The sequence below is a fragment of the Vombatus ursinus genome, unplaced genomic scaffold (genome assembly GCF_900497805.2).
Source record: "Vombatus ursinus unplaced genomic scaffold, bare-nosed wombat genome assembly UNPS02007460.1, whole genome shotgun sequence".
Classification (NCBI taxonomy): Eukaryota; Metazoa; Chordata; class Mammalia; order Diprotodontia; family Vombatidae; genus Vombatus; species Vombatus ursinus.
The window spans coordinates 1,976,035-1,994,247 of record NW_020947238.1 but is presented as its reverse complement, the minus strand read 5'-3'; the positions used below and the strand labels follow the sequence as shown (position 1 = coordinate 1,994,247).

General features: G+C 34.1%; 1 pseudogene; it reads left to right on the top strand.

The window, feature by feature from the left end:
* Positions 1–2,800: 2,800 nt before the first annotated feature.
* Positions 2,801–5,323, top strand: LOC114033815 (annotated as a pseudogene).
* The last annotated feature ends 12,890 nt before the right edge of the window (positions 5,324–18,213 follow it).

Here is an 18,213-nt window from a genome sequence, read left to right as displayed (position 1 = left end):
ATTTCTCAAATATATACTGAGTATAGCACTGATTCAAATTTATAAAAATAAGAGTCATTTGCCAATTGAAAAATGTGCAAAGTATATAAATGGGCAGTTTTTGAAAAAGAAATCTAAGCTGTCTATAGTCATGAAAGCATCTTGTAAATCACTATTGATTATAGCAATGCAAATTAAAACAACTCTGAGCTGCCACCTCACATGTATCAGAAATGACAAATGCTGGGAGGTGTGAGGAAAAAATACATATACTAATGAACTACTGATGGAGCAGTGAACTGGTCCAACCATTGTGGAGAACAACTTGGCACTGTGAAAAAAGGATTATTAAACTGTGCTTACACTTTGACCCAGCAATACCACTACTAGGTCTATATCTCAAAGAGATCAAAGGAAAATGAAAAGGACCTATACATTCAAAATTATAGCAGCTCTTTTTTTGGTGACAAAGAATTGGAAATTGAAGGGATGCTTAATGAAATGGGGAATAGCTAAACAAGTCATGACATATGATTGTGATGGAGTACTATTTTAATATATGAATTAACAAGGGCTTTTTTTTTTAAGCATAGTAGAAACTATATAAATGATGCAAAGTAAAGTGAGGAGAACCTGGAGATCATTGTGGACAGCAACAGCACCATTGTAAAGATGATCAGAAGTGAACAAGGACTACTCTGATCAATGCAATGACCCAAGACAATAGTGAAGGATTAATGATAAAAAATGCTATCTCTCTCCAGAGAGAATCAATGAACTGTGATTGCATATTGAAATACAATTTTCTCACTCTTTATTTTTCACCTAGACTATAAAATCTAAAAGTAATAATATTAATAACATTCACAAGTTGCTTGAAGATTTCCAAAGTACATTAAATTTATTTTTTTTATTTGATCCCAGATCATGTCAGGTAGGTTGTTTCTATCTCCATTTTCATATACTGACACTCAGAGAGAATAAATAATTTGCTTACCAACAAAGAACAAGTATCTCTGAAGGGATATGAATCCACTTTATATTGGTTTGCAAAGATCTTTATATACTTTTAATCTTTAAAAGCAATATCATTATTATAGTATATATTCTACATTTTACAGATCAAGAAAATGAGGTTGAGTCCTTCCCAGGATCTAGAGTTACTTAGAATTTAATATGGAATTCAAGCCTTGAACTTCCTAATTTTAAGTCTGATACTTTAATGCCTAAGCCATATTGATTCTGATTTCCTCATGACTACTTATAGGCTCTTTCTCTTTCATTAGATTTTGTTCATTTCTGACTACTGTAATGTCCTAAAGCACCATTATCTTTGTACCATTCCTTTGTTCAGATATCTTTTAATAGTTGCTTTTCCTTGCAAAATAAACTCTGAACCACCTGAGCCAAAATTTCCACGTTCTTTAAAATCCCTAGTCTACTTTCCTACCTTTATCAGCTACCATTCCCCAGCATGCATTCTATACTCCAGTCATCCAGACTGTTTGCCATTCTCAAAAATCATATACTATCCACCAATTCACCTTTGTTTTAATCTGCCCCACTTCACCTATTGAAATCTTATCCATTCTTCAAGGCAAAATTCAAATACAGCCTCTACTATGTTCTCAACAGAAAGTGTTTGTTTTCTTCTCTGCATTCCAACTCCTATTAGTTCATGCTCCTCTGACAGCACTTACTATGCACTGCTTTTTACTGAAGAGATTCATAGCATTTTTTTTCTTGGAAACCCCATAGCACTTTATACTCCTCTTGTGTACTTACCATGCTATCTGTCATATTCTATTTAGCTGTATACATGTGTTATCTTCACTGTACTTTTATTGCTACTACTTGGCATCCTACACAGTATCATACAAAGCAGATCATCAACAAACACTTGTCAAATCAATTACTTGAAGTAGGAATGAAGAGCAATGAAGAAATACTAGAGTTTGATTGGAATACTCAAGATTCAACTCTACTTCTGGGAGCCAAGATGGTGGACTAAAAAGTAAGTCGCTCCCACCCTCCCTTATTAACCTCTGAAATCCCAGAAAAAATTGCCCCAGGAAAAGACCCTGGAACAGCTGAGCCAGTAGAAATATGGGGTATAGCAGTCCTGTGGGCCAGGTACCTTGAGGGATTAATGGGAAATATCCCCTCTTGCCCTGGGGGAAAGGGAGTAGTACAGAATGGGAGGCATCCCAGCGAGCTAGCAGAAGGCCTCACCTCAGCATACCAGGAGGAGATCCTGAAACCCAGGTAATGGAGTACGCAAACACCAACACCAGGAGCCCTGAGTGCCTCAGTGAGGGCAGGGGAATCAGTGAAAACCAGCTCAAAAAAACACCATGAGCCTCAGCATCATATGGCAACCAAGTATCCCAGTGCTTTAGCAAAACTGTGGGAAGCACTCCAAGGGGAATATGAACTGGTCTCAAGCCCAAAAAGCCTTCTTATAAGAGTTCAAGAAGGATTTTAAAAGTCAAATAAGAAAGGAAGAAGAAAAATTGGGAAAGAAAATGAGAGGTATGCAAGAGAGAGTCAAGAGTTTGGAAAAGGAAGGACAAAAATTAACTGTAGGAAAAAAAAGTGCTTAAAAAATCCAATTGGCCGATTGGAGAATGAGGTACAAAATCTAATAGAAGAAAACAATTTGAGGGGCAGAGCAAAGATGGTGGAGGGAAAGCAGTAACTTGCTTGAGCTCCCCTTCCAAACCCCTCCAAATACCTATAAACATGGCTCTAAACAAATTCTAAAGCAGCAGAACCCACAAAAAGACAGAGTGAAACAAATTTCCAGCCAAAGACAGCCTGGATGGTTGATCGGAAAAAGGTATCTTGTGCCGGGCAGGGAGAGGAGCGCAATTTGCAGAGACCCTGGCTGAATTGTGGGCAGCTGTGGTGGTTTCCAGACTTCTCAGCCCATGAACACCAAAGACAACTTGGAAGGTCAGTGGGAAAAGTCTGTGACTGTGGTGAGAGAAGGAGCTAGGTCTCAGCCACTGCCAGGGCTGCGGCTGTTTCCTGAGCTTCCAGCCCACAGACTGAGGGGGAATCAAGTGGTTGATCAGAGGGGGATTGCAGGGACCTCTTTGCCAATGCTGAGGCAGGAATCTCTTGCTTTGCCTGTGCTTGGATCTGGGTCACAGTTCTGAGGGGCGGTCTGGGGCGAGGAGGACAGCTGGTGTGGTGGAGCTTGTTGTGGCGGTGAAGAGGAAACACCTTGCCCCTTATCATACCACCTTGAAAGAACTGAAAATTTACAGGTCCCTAGAAGAACCTCTGAAAACAGCTGTACAAACCCCTGAAGCTTGGGACAGAACATTCTCCACACTGCAAGCAGACTTTTAACAAAGAGTTTAAAACTCAAGTAATTGGCCGGGATCATGAGTAAGCAGTGCAAAAGGAGTCAGACTATATTATCTTACTTTGGTGACAAAGAAGATCAAAACATACAACCAGAAAAAGACAACGAAGCCAAAGCTCCTACATCCAAAACCTCCAAGAAAAATATGAATCAATCCCAGGCCTTGGAAGAGCTCAAAAGGGATTTTGAGAAGTAAGTAAAAGAAGTAGAGGAAAAACTGAGAGTTTTGCAAGAAAATTATGAAAAACAAGTCAACAGCTTGCTAAAGGAGACCCCCCAAAAAATACTGAAGAAAATAACACCTCAAAAAATAGCCTAACCCAAATGGCAAAAGAGGTCCAAAAAGCTAATGAAGAGAAGAATGCCCTAAAAAACAAAATTGGCCAAATGGAAAATGAAGTCCAAAAGATTACTGAAGAAAATACTTCCTTAAAAATTAGAATAGAGCAATTGGAAGCCAGTGATTTTATGAGAAATCAAGACACTGTAAAACAATTCCAAAAGAATGAAAAATTAGAAAACAATGTGAAATACCTCATTGGAAAAACAACTGACCTGGAAAACAGATCCAGGAGGGAGAATTTAAAAATTATTGGACTATCTGAAAGTTATGATCAAAAAAAGAGCCTAGACTTCATCTTTCAAGAAATTATCCAGAAAAACTGTCCTGATATTTTAGAACCAGAGGGCAAAATAGAAATTGAAAGAATCTACCGATCGCCACCTGAAAGTGATCCCCAAAGGAAAACTCCTAGGAATATTGTAGCCAAAATCCAGAGTTCCCAGGTCAAGGAGAAAATATTACAAGTAGCCAGAAAGAAACAATTCAAGTATTGTGGAAACACAATCAGGATAACACAAGATTTAGCTGCTTCTACATTAAGGGACCATAGGGCATGGAATATAATATTCCAGAGAGCAAAGGAGATGGGATTACAACCAAGAATCACCTACCTAGCAAAACTGAGTATAATCCTTCAGGAGAAAAAATCGTCATTCAGTGAAATAGAGGGCTTTCAAGCATTCTTGATGAAAAGACCAGAGTTGAATAGAAAATTTGATTTTCAAATACAAGACTCAGGTGGAACATGAAGAGATAAACAGGAAAGAGAAAAGCATAAGAGACTTATTATGGTTGAACTGTTTACATTCCTACATGGAGAGATGATATTTATAACTCATGAGACCTTTGTCAGTATTAGGGTAGTTGGAGGGGAAAAAATTATATGTACGTATATATAGATATAGATAGATAGAAACAAAAAGAAAAGAAAAGAAAAAAAAGAAAACAATTCGTTAAAAACTAGAATTGGGCAAGTGGAAGCTAATGACTCTGTGAGAGAATGAGATTCAATAAAAAAGAAACAAAAGAATAAAAAATTGATGAAAAAGTTAAATACCTCCTTGGTGAAACAACTGACCTGGAAAATAGATCCAGGAGAGACAATTTAAAAATCATTGGTGTATCTCAAACCATGATGAAAAAAAGAGCCTGGACAGCATCTTTCAGAAAATCATTGCTGGCTTTCCAATTGTGTAGCTCTTGGGAGGATCTGACCTCTGTCCACAGGCCTTGTCCCTGTCCCTGTTGTTTTGTCATCCACTCCTACTTTGATCATTGTGCAGACTAATGTCGACTGCATGCCAGGCTCCTATTACAAAGTAGTGGTGGCTTAAGCGCTCCGGAAGGCTCTGGGTTGCTACAGCTTTGCCATCACTTCTCCTTTGCCTCCATCCTAGAAAGTTGAAGATAAGTATTCAGGTGGGAACCCAGTATGTGTATGGCCAACACCCACATGGCAAAAAGGAATTGGAGAATTCTTTGAGGTGTCACCTAAATACTCAGAAAAAGAGAATCAAATTCTTGATGAAGCAGAGGCAGAAAATAGTGGCCTAGGAAAACCTAAAAGAGAATCTCATCCTTTGCAACCTGATCTCACAGAAGATGGTGGATGTCCAGATGAAGACTAGAACATTCTCATGTATCTTTGCTTACATCAGAATTCTAGGATGTACATTGGTGTAGATATGTTTGTTTACAATGGCTAAGCTTTATTTTTTTGGTACAGAAATTTAATTAAAAATACTAAAAAAAATTGTGCTTAAATTCAGTCAGTAGTAAGTAGTTTTGAATGGGAGACTGTAAGATTATTATGTGCCAATATATAATTAGCATAGCCACCAAGAGTAAGCAGTATTTTATTCCTGTTCTTAATACTGTAAGCTCCTTGTTTACCATAAAACCATTACATGTTATTATAACTAACTTGTGATGTTGAAGATTGGCTTGAATCTTTGTGCCATGTGATTTTATTGGCATCTTTTTTGAAATAGTGCCATATTTTTGTTCTTCATTTGCCTGAAAAGCAGTAGACTTTGCACATTTAAAAACTATTTTCCCAGTATTAACAAAACTGAAGGGATATATTTTAAATGACTTCTCTTTCTTCAGAAAGAGAGGTCAAATGAAATTTTGAAAGCATTTAGAGAGGTATCCTCTAGTTAGGAAAAGATTTTTCTTCTATTTGTCTCACAATTTTAATGGGTAGTCCGTAATGCATTTTATGTGTTAAGATTTCTTTTAAGATAAAACATTCAATTCATAGCAGCTCTTTTTGTAGTGGCAAAGAATTGGAAATTGAGGGGATGCTCATCAATTGAGGAATAGCTGAACAAGCTGTGGTATATGATTGTGACAGAATACTATTGAGCTATAAGGAATGATGAGCAGGAATCTTCAGAAAAATCCAGAAAGACTTACAGGAACTGATACAAAGTGAAGTGAACAGAACCAGGAAAAAACTGTACACAGTAACAACAATATGGTACAATGATCAACTGTTAATGACTTAGTTATTCTCAGCAATATAATGATCCAAGACAATTCCATAGGACCCATGATGAAAAATGCTATCTACCTCCAGAGAAAGAATTTATGTGTCTGGATGCACATCGAAGCATACTTTTTTCTTTCTTTTTTTCCTATTTTTTTTTGCAATATGACTAACATGGAAATGTTTTGCATAACTGTAAATGAATAATCTATATCAAAATGCTTACCTTCTGAAGGAAAGAGGGAGGGAAGAAAGATAATTTGGAACTTAAATTTTTAAGGAAATGAATGCTAAAATTTTTTATATGTAATTGGAAAAAAAACTTCTAAAAAACATTCAAATTAACCAAGAAAGCTGACTGTGTATGAAAAGAACCCTAGAGCACAATAATAATTGTTATTTTAATTATAGCTCACATGTAAATAGATAGTGCTTTACAGCTTACAAAGTGTTTTCCTGACAGCAACCCTATGTGGTAGATAGCACAAGCAGTAATAATGACAACTCCCATTTCTATAAGGAATTTGTTCTAAAGCATTTTCTCCACAACTACATGAGATAGATAGGTAGTGTAGGTAGTATGAGTGTCCCCATTTTCTAGATGAGGAAGCTAAGGCTCAGACTAGCAAAGTAGTTTGCCAAAAATTGAATGCTGGTCTTCTAATTCCAAGTCTTGTGCTCTTTTCCTCTTCTGCCATGAGGAAATATGATTTATCTTAAGTGTAATGTCTAAACCTTAAGGTGAGAGAAAGTATGTATTATCACTGCTGATATGCAGTTTTCATTACTTGAAGAGGCTCTTCTGAATATTTTAAATAAAAATCTCTTGGGATTTTTTCCCCCACTTGTACATAAGACTTTAAGCACTATCTAGAATTTTTATCAAAATTCTAGCAAAAAAACCCAAAAAACCAAAATAAACGAAAAACATGTCCCTGCAAGTAAATTGGAAAAAATAATCTCAAGAAAAAAGAAATTATATGATGCTTGGCACATAGTAGGCACTTAATGATTGTTCATTGATTTCATTAATGAATATTAGCATCCTGATTCTTAATTAGGATCACACAAACAATTTTTAAAAGTAATTAACATAAGAATATGTTGCTCTGTTGCCAGATATTTCCCAGGCATCAAATTTATTAGTCTACTTTTAAGATGAAAAGTGAGGACCAAACTGAATCAGAAAAGGCCTATCCTATGTGTGTGTCCAAAGGGTATAAGATCTCCATTACATCTTTCACAAGGTAACTAGGGGAATAACTGAGTTCCTTGATAATACTCTCACTTTGTAATCAAGCTTTTTGCTCACTGAAATGTCAAATGAAAAAATTAACTTTAATTTGAATATTTGTTTTTTTTCTGGTATGAACAAACTTTGAAATAAAAACTATTTCATAATACATAAAGTAAAAGAAAGAAAGAAAGAAAGAAAATCATCAAGGAAAACTGCCCTGAGGTCCTAGAACCAGAAGGTAAAATAGCCATAGAAAGAATCCACTGATCACTTCCCAAAAGAGATCTCAAATTGAAAACACCAAGGAATATAGTAGCCAAATTCCAAAATTACCAGGTCAAAGATAAAATACTGCAAGCTGCCAGAAAGAAACAATTTAAACATCATGGAACCATAGTCAGGATTATACAGGAGTTTATAGCTTATACATTAAGAGATCATAGGGCATGGAATACGGTATTCCATAAGGCAAAGAGCTTGGATTACAACCAAAGATCAACTACCCAGTGAAAATGAGTATGATGTTTCAGGTGAGGAGATGGATATTCAGTGAAAAAGGGACTGCCAAACCTTCCTTCTAAAAAGACCAGAGCTGAACAGAAAATTTGATCTTCAAATACAAGACTCAAGAGAGACATAAAAAGGTAAATGGGACGGAAAAACAACAACAACAACAACAACAAGAACAACATGTTATTAATAAGGGCAAACTGTTTACACCCCTACAAGGGAAGATGGCACTTGTAACTCTTGAAAACTATATTGTTAGTACACCACTTTAAAGGAGTATACATAGAGGGGGTGGGTATAAGCTGACTATGATGTAATGAAAAAAAAATCTAATCAAGTGGGATAAATGGATCTAAGTAAGTAGATTAATCTGATCTAAATAAGGGAATGTACTGGCAGAAAAGGAAAGGAGGAGGCAGACAAAGGTAAATTGCTTTACAGGAAAAGGCACAAAAACCTATTACAGCAGAGGGAAAGGAGAGGGAGATAAGCATTGTTTGAACCTTACTCTTATCAGATTTGGCTCAAGAAGGGAATAACAATCAGTTAGGTATAGAAATCTAACTTACCCTATAGTCAGGAGGAGGGAAAAGGGGAAAGAAAAGGAAAGGGGAATAGAAGGGAGGGAAGAAGTAGTGAGGGTAAATGGGAAGAAAAGAGAGGGGGCTAATAAGAGGAGGGACCGAAGGAGGTGGTCATCAAAAACAAAACATTAGTGAGGAGGGAAAGGGAGAAAGAAGAAAAGCATAGACAGGGGTGCAGATAGGATGGAGAGAAATACACAGTAATCATAACTGTGAATGTACATGGGATGAATTCTCCCATAAAATAGAAGCAGATAGCAGAATGGATTAAAAACCATAATCCTACAATATGTTGTTTACAGGAAACACATTTGAAACAGGGACACACACAGGGTAAAGGTAAAAGGCTGGAATAGGATATATTATGCTTCAGCTAAAGTAAAAGAAAAAAAAGCAGGAATAGCAATCATGATTTCAGACAAAGCAAAAGCAAAATTAGATCTCATTAACAGAGATAAGGAAGGAAACTATATCCTGCTAAAAGGCACCGTAGAAAATATAGTAGTATCATTACTAAACATATATGCACCAAATGGTATAGCATCCAAATTCTTAGAGAAGTTCAGGGAGTTACAGGAAGAAATAGACAGCAAAACTATACTACTGGAGAACGTCAACCTCCCCCTCTCTGAACTCAATAAATGTAACCACAAAACAAACAATAAAGAAGTTAAGGAGCTGAACAGAATATTAGAAAAATTAGGTATGGTATACCTCTGAAGAAAATTGAATGGGGATAGAAAGGGATATACTTTTTTCTCGGCAGTACATGGCACATACACAAAAATTGACCATGTACTAGGGCATAAAAACCTCACAATCCAATGAAGAATGGCAGAAATATTAAATTCATCCTTTTCAGATCATGATGCAATAAAATTATATGTAATAAAGGGCCACGTAATGATAGACTAATAGATAATTGGAGTAATCAAGATTCAATTCTACAAAAAATGTATCAAGTATCCATTATGTGAGCCAGGTATGTTGTTGGATGATGCTTGGCTAACATAGTGAGCTGCAACTTCTGCTGGGTTTGGCCAAAACTAGGGGATTGTTTGAGTTCTAGAGTTCTGAACTGCAGTAGGAATAGGCCAATAAACTGTCCAGAGTAAGTTGGGAACCAATCTGTTGAGTCCTCAATAGTGAAAGATCACTAGATTTTCTAAGGAGTGGTGACCTGGCCTAGGTCTGAAAAATAAAGCCAGTTTAAGTTTTCTGTGCCAAACAGTATCTGAACTGGGCTTAACAGTTTCCACTGCACTTGAGCAACATAGGAAGACCCAATCTTAGAACAAAACAAAAAAATAAATAAAAAACAGCTATTTCAGATATTGAGGCTACTATGAGGGGAAAAAATTCCCTTAATGAAATTCAAGACAAAAAACAGTTATATAATTCTTATTATCATTGAAACAATGTAATAGATATAGATTCTGGGAATCCAAAGACAATGGTAGAATAGTCTGTTCCAGAAGCTCATCTTCTAATGAGCCATGAATTACTTTAAAGAGGATATAACATATACAGAGAAAAGTAAATACTAGATACTTCGAGATATCATCCCTTGTAGGTCACCCAATTAATACACTTGTGGCTGAAATTGAAACGTAAGTCTTTTTACTCCAAGTCCAATGTTCTTTCTCCTTCAACAGACTGCCTTTAGTGGGAGATGCAGCTCTTCTTTCCCTATTTTTTAAAATATAAACATATAAATGTAACATAATAACATAACAAAATAAAACATAACATAACATAAAAATATAAATATAAACATTCCTATAACATAGTACAATTAAAAAAGAGATGATTATATATGAAACTGTAATTTCACTATGCACAACTTGCTATTCCTTTCAAATAAAAAACAAATTATCTTGTAAATTTATTTTCTTCCCTCCCCTCCCCTGCCCTAGAGATGGCTCCCATTAGATACAAATAGGTATTTATATGTAAAAATTATTCTATGCATACTTCTATTTATCAGTTTTTTCTCTGGATTCAGATAGTATCTATCTTCACATCTCCTTTGTAGTTAATTTGGGTATTTATAATTGACAAAATTACTTATTTGCTTAAAAAGTTATTTTTAAAAGAATATTGTTATTACTGTATACAATTTCCTCTTGGTTCTGCTCATAACATCCTTAATTATTTCATGCAATCTTTCCATGTTTTTTCTAAAATCATTGAGCTCATCATTTCTTATATCACTGTAGTACTCCATCACAATCATATACCACAACTTGTTCAGCCATTCCCCACCTGATGGGCATCCCTTCAATTTCCAGTTTTTTGCCACCACAAAGAGAGTGGCTATAAACATTTCAGAATATATTGATCATTTTTTTTTCCCTGATCATCTTTGGAAAATACAACCCTTAATGAATCCCCAGAATTCTCTGGAAATTCAGGCCTCACCTATTGTGTACCAAGTTTCTCTTAGAAAATCAAGGGAATAATATCATTTCCTCTCTCAACTTTAATTGAGCACCCCTACATAGACATTTGATAAATGGCTTGTGGTATTATTTCCCCAGTTTCTATTGTTAAATCAGAGCTGGTTTTCACTCAGCAATTAGCTGAGGAATCTGTGCTATGGTATGGTTTATCTTCTCTCATTATTTTTACAGATTCACAGAACAGTCAAACTAGAAAGGACTTCAGAAATCAGTTAGCATAACTCCTTTTTTTCAAATGGTGCCCATATTCCTCTTCTCTTACATCCACCAGAAAAGCTCTAAGCAATCAGAGACTAGGTGTCATCCTGAGAGCAGGCTCACTTTGTTTACTTGGTTTACTATCCTCTTACCAAGAGTTTTCATTTAAAAAAGAAATCTCCAAAATATTTGTATTTTAAGCATCTATAGTTGGTACAGATATGGCTAACAGGATCCAAGACATTCAAGCTAACAAATGAATATCTAATAAGATAGCCTTTATTTTACCCGATAGACAATATAAAAGACAAAGGACTCAGAGGGGATCTGTAAAGACAACAAATGGATGAAAAGTAAAAAAGATTAATCAATTTCAGAAATGAAGAAACTGAAATTCACAGTGATTAAATGACCTGACCAACTAAGTGGGATAATTTCATGAACCACATTACTTTAATGCTAAGACTGCTAGATTGATTGTTTAACTTAAAAATTGATTTATCCTGCTAGTACAGATATTCATAATCTCTTTTGTTTGGTTTTGTTTTTAAACAACCAATTCAAGTTCAGTATATAACAGTTGCTAATCTTTTCTGTCACATTCACACACAAGACTTTGGCTACTCGTCTTCAAAATCAAGAACAATAGAGTAGGTCTAATTAATACTCAGGAAAATTTTTCAGTAGTGCTACTTAAATACTTAATATTTTCCTGGGTATTATTAGATTAATCACTAAACTTAAATATATTGCTCACTGTCAAATGTAAATATATTCCTTTAGTGGTGTTCTACAACAATTCTTTCATAAAGAAAAGGGGATGTATCCCTGTCAACTAGATAGAATTTTAATAATATATAATAAATGTCACTTTAACTAAAAGAGGTTAATTTTCATGATGATTTTTTTTCTCCTTGCCCCACCTCAGCATAGGAACACATTGTTATAAACCTCCTTTGAGATGAAGTACCTTGCATGTCTAAAAGCAGTCTTCTATATTTCTGTGTAAAAGAACGACGAGTTAAGAAATGGGACATTTCAAGTCACTCAAGCAAAAACATGGAAGTAAGGAATAGGTAAGGAGGCAACTAGTGATAGAGTGATAGGCCTGCAGTCAGGAAGAACTGAGTTCTAATCCAATCTCATACACTTACTAGGTAAGTGATCCTGGACTAATCACTTCAACCTCTGTTTGCCTCAATTTCCTTAACTGTAAAATTATGTTAATAATAATATGTACCTTGCAGGGTTGTTGTGAGGATCAAATGAGATAACAAATGAAAATGTGCTTAGCACAATGCCTGGGATATAGTAGATGCTATATAAATGCTTCTTCCATTCTCCATCTCTTTTCCTGTCCTAATACAAATCAAGGTCAAAGAATGGTGAATAGCTCAATTGAATTGCATTCATTGAATTAATCATGACAATTTCTATAACATTTCTTATACAATATGTAAATTACATTATGTAGTATTGTATTCAACAACATTCCTCCATTCACAGAATCACAGAAACTCAATACTGGGAGGGAGGGTATTGTTGTTCTGCTTCTTATTGCTTTGTGTTTTTTTTCCCTGACAATGGTCCTAAAGTTGCTCTCACATTCCACAAAAATTATCAAATACCTAATTGAGGTACAAGTTTTTTCCTCATATATGCATGTAAAATTTCAATAAAATTGCCTTTTACACAAGGTACTGTGCAAATTACTAGAAAATGTTAAGTATTTTTTAATTGTCTTTTCTTATAGGTAGATGAAAAGCAAATTTGAAGATAATTATTGTAAACTAAATCATAATTCTCAAAAGATAAATCAAAGAGAGAGTAGACAATTTTTAAAGATACATTCAATCATCTATAACAGAGTACATAAGGATTTCAGGAACACTACCATGCCTAAATACCATATAAATAAGCATATCCCATATTCACTAGAGAAATACCCTGTAATTATTTGATAGATCTTTTTCCTAATGTATGCATTGATGCAGGAGAGCACAAACACACAGTGAAAAATATATTCCTATTCTAAATACAACTCAATCAATAACTTCTTTAAAAACCATGTGAGACCTGCTATTATTATTTTTATTTTTTGTCTATTTAAGAAAATTAATGTATTACTTTAGGTGGTTCTTATTCTGGAAGACAAAAAACACAGCCAGAAACCAGAAATAAATTAGACCTATGACTACTTTTGCTATTTGCAGTGCATCTGAATTAAAGTGTTTTGATAGGACTAAACAACATGTTTCATGAAGGTAGAGGCTATCACATAACATTTCTAAATCACCTCCATCTTCAGCATAGTACTCATTATGTAACTGGGATTTTACTTAGTGTTATATAATTATTTGTCCAATTGGATTGAATTGATTCAATTCAATTCTAATAAAAGGAAAATGGATGATTTAGGAATATCTGGGGAGAGCTAATATATAAGCTACATAAACTCATTTAAAAGTAAAAATGTCATCACATACTTTTTTCAAGTAACAACAAAAAATGGACATTTACATAATAGTTTAAGATTTGCAAAGAATTACATATGTGGGTTCATATTGATTATCTAGATAGCTAGTTACTTAGCAAGCTGTCATCTCTCTTCATATCTATAACTAGCTAGATAATCATGTTAGCCTCTCCACAACTCTATGGATTAGATACAAGTATTATTATCCATATTTTGCAAATGAAGAAACTAAGGCACAGAAATGTGAAGTAAATTCACCAGACTCCACAGCTAGATAAGTGTCTTAGGCAGAATTTGAATTCAAGTCTTCCCAACTCAAAGTCCAGCAATCCATAAACTGTGCTACCTAGCTGTCTTATACATGTAAAGCGTTTTAAGAAATGAATATTATGAAATGTTACATTGCATGATAGTGATAAATGCTTTGTGGGTGCAGAAAAAAGGGAACTAGTGTGGGCTAAGAGTTTTGTGGACAGTTTATTGGAAAAGATAGAATTTGAGTGAGACTTTGCATGATGAGTTTGATTAGATAGAAAAGAAGGATTTGATTACTTAGGCGAAAAGGTGCGGGGGAGGGGGGTGGAGAATTCCAGGCAGGGGACAAACACAACGTAGACAAAGATATGGTGCTAGAAATGATCATGACAGAGAGCAATAAGGAGATAAGTTAACAAATAGTTTAAAGGTGATTCTACATGTGAAGTCCAGCCAAATTGTGGATAGCTTTGATAATAGGATTAAGACTGATTTAATAGGAAATGGAGAGCCACAATGTTTTTTGTGCAGGGGAGTTATGTTCCAATCTCTTCCTTTTTAAAAATATCTTTTTATTTATTTCATTAAGTATTTCCCAATTACATGTAAAACATTAACTTTTTTTTTTAAATTTTGAGTTCCAAATTTTCTCCTTTCCTTCCAACCCTCCTCGCTCCTTGAAAAGAAAAAAAAAACAAATTGTTCCCCAACAGATAGGCATCACCTCAAATTCCAGTTCTATGTCACCACAAATAGAGTTGCCATAAATGTTTTTGTATATATAGTCCCCTTTCCCTTTTCTTTGATCTCTTTGAAATACATACCTAGTAATGGTATTGATGGGTTGAAAGTTATGCACAGCTTAATAGCTCTTTGGGCTTACTTCCAAATTGTTCTCCAGAATGACTGAACTACTTTCAGAATGGCTGAACTACTTCACAATCCCACCAATAATACATTACTGTTTCAATTTTTTTACATCACCTCTAGCATTTGTCATTTTCATTTTCTATCATGTTAACAAATCTGATAGGAATAAGGGGGTATCTCAGAATTGTTTTAATTTGCAGTTCTCTAATCACTACTGATTTTTTTCCCATGTGACTATAGAAAGCTTTGTTCTATACTTCCAAAAACTCCTTGTTCATATTTACTGACCACTTATCAAGTGGGGGAGTGGCTTTTATTTTTATAAATTTGGCTTAATACCTTATATATTTGAGAAATGAGGCTTTCATCAGAGAAATTAGCTCAAAATGTTTGCTCAGTTTTCTGTTTTCTTCTAATTTTGGGTGCATTAGTTTAATTTGTGCAAAAGTTTTTAATTTCATGTAACAAAAGTATTTCTTTTACTTGATCCCTTCTACCTCTTGTTTGGCTATAAAAACATGTGTTATCCACAGATCTGACATGTACATTTTTCCATGCTCCCTTAATTTACTTATTCATTTTGAATTTATCTTGGTATATGATGTGAGATTTTGGTCTATGCCTTGTTTTCACCAAACTGCCTTCCCGTTTTCTCAGCAATTTTTGTCAAATGGTGAGTTCTTACCCCAAAAGCTAGGATCTTTGGATTAATCAAACACTAGATTACAATAGTTATTTGCTACTTTGTTTTCTGTACCTAATCTCTTCCACTTCACCACTCAATTTCTTATTCAATATCAGCTTATTTTGATGACTACCACTGTGTAATAGAGTTTGAGATCTGGAATTGCTATGTTGCCTTTCTTAATTATTTTTTATTGATTCTATTGATATTCTTGACCTTTTGTTCTTCCAGATTATTTTTTTTAACTATTTTTTTTCTAACTGTATAAATTGTCTTTGGTGGTTTGATGGGTATGGCATGGAATAAGGAAATTAGCTTAGGTAGAACTGTCATTTTTATTATATTGGCTCAGCAGACCAATGAACAATTAATGTCTCCAGTTGTTTAGATATGTCTTTATTTGGATGAAAAGTGTTTTATGATTATGTTTACATAATCCCTAAGTTTGTCTTGGCAGGTAAACTCCTGTACTTTTTTAATTGTCTACAGTTGTATTAATTGAATTTTTTTGCTATCTCTTTCTGTTGAGTTTTGTTGATAGTATAAGAAATACTGATGATTTATGTGGGATTATTTTATATCTTGTAACTTTGCCAAAGTTGTTAATTGTTTCAACTAGTTTTTTTTTTTTATTTGATTCTTTAGGTTCCTCCAAGTATATAAACATATCATCTGCAAAAAGTGATTTTTGTTGCCTTATTAGTTATTTTGATTGCTTTGGTTTATTTTCATGGACTAATTTCAATAGCTAAAATACAATACTGAATTAAAACAATGTGATGGACATCCTTGCTTCACCCTTGATCTTATAGGGAAGACTTCAAGTTTATCTCCATTATGGTTAATGGTTGCTCTTACTTTCAAATAGATACTACATATTTTAAGAAAGGCTTAATTTATTCCTATGCTTTTTAGTGTTTTTAATAGGAATACTGCGTTTTGTCAAAGGCTTTTTCTGCATCTATAGACAGAATAATTTTATTTTTCTTGTTATTTTTAATAATATAGTCAATTATGCTGATAGTTTTTCTAATACTGAACCAGCCCTGTATTCCTGATAAAAATCCCGCCTGTTTCTAATGTATGATCTTTGTGATATATCACTGTAATGTACTTGCTAGTATTTTATTTAATTTTTTGCATACATTTTCATAATGGAAATTGTTGTTGTTGCTCTCTCTGGTTTGGTTATCAAAATCATATTTATGTCACAAGTGGAATTTGTTAGGCTCCTTCTTTACCAATTTTTCAAAAGGTTTCTATAGTATTGGGATTAATTGTTCCCTAAATTGTGGTAGAATTCAATTGTAAATCTATCTGGTCTTATGGATTTTTGCTTGGGGAGCTCATTCGTGGCTTGTTTAATTTCTTTTTCTAATATAGAGATATGTATTTTATTTTTCATTTTCCTTTTATCTGAGCAGTTTATGTTTTGTTTTGTAAATCTTCTAGTTTTACTGGCACATAATTGGGTAAAATAGCTCCTAATAATTGTTTTAATTTAATTTTTGTTGGTGGAGAATTCACCGTTATCATTTTTGATACTAGTAATTTGGTTTTCTTCTTTTTTAAATCAAATTAATTAATAGTTCATCTAATTTTTTTTTCAGAAAACCAACTCCTACTTTTATATATTAATTTTATTTGAGGCATTATTTTAATGTTGCTTGGAGGGAGATATTGCGAGAGCTCAGATGAAGCTTTCTCTACTTTTCTATCTTCGTTCTACCCCCACTTCCCTGCTCCACTTCCAATCTGGAAAGAGGAGAATGAAGGAAAATGAAATAATTATTAATTAAGCATCTCTTATATATCAAGAAATGGTCTAAGCACTTTACAAATATTATGTCATTTGATCTCATTTTGCAAGAAGTGCAAATAACCCAGATGAAACCTGGATTTATATAAATATTGTATTGACCTGTATAGCTTTAAGAAATAAGATTTTATATCATATGGGAAACTTTTTAATGTGATGAAAATTTGGAAAGTACTTCTACTTTTGGAAAGAAGATGGTGATCTAAGTTTTACAAATTCAAGCACGGAACAATGATGGAAGATTTAAACGTATGTTGTTCAAGAAGCTGGAATTACAACAGCTTAGGGTTAATATGCCACTTTCACTTCTGCTATTTACAAGATGTGTAAGCTTAGACAAGTTACTCAACTACTCATTCTGAGTTTTAGTTTTTTTTTTCTTTCATCCATAAGATGAGTATTATAACACTTGTAGTCCCTTTCTCAAAGGACTGTTGTGAGGATCTAACAAGTTATCTCATTTGTATGCACAGGAGAAAGCACTATATGAATGACATAGGATGCCAATATTATCCAAAGAATTTCAGGGTAGGCTCAAGATGTCTGCCAAGATCTTGAATAAAATAAAATGAATGTGTTTGTTTTGTTTTGTTTTCCTGGGTGGGTGGAGGGGAGAATACAGGAAGTTGCTTTGCTGTAGTTATATGTTATATGTAAGTGATCAGAAAAAGTAGCAACAGGTTAATGGAATTTTTGGTTGTTCTTCTGATCATCCAGTCTTTATTCTCCCTTCCCTACTATCTATTTCAAATACTTCATGAATTTCTAAAACAAAAATGACCCGAACATATGACTTTATGAGAGTAAGTATGAATACATGCCTCCTCTACTGTTGAATCTATCTATTTACCTATCTATCTATCTATCTATCTATCTATCTATCTATCTATCTATCTATCTATCTATCTATCTATCTATGTGTTATACACAT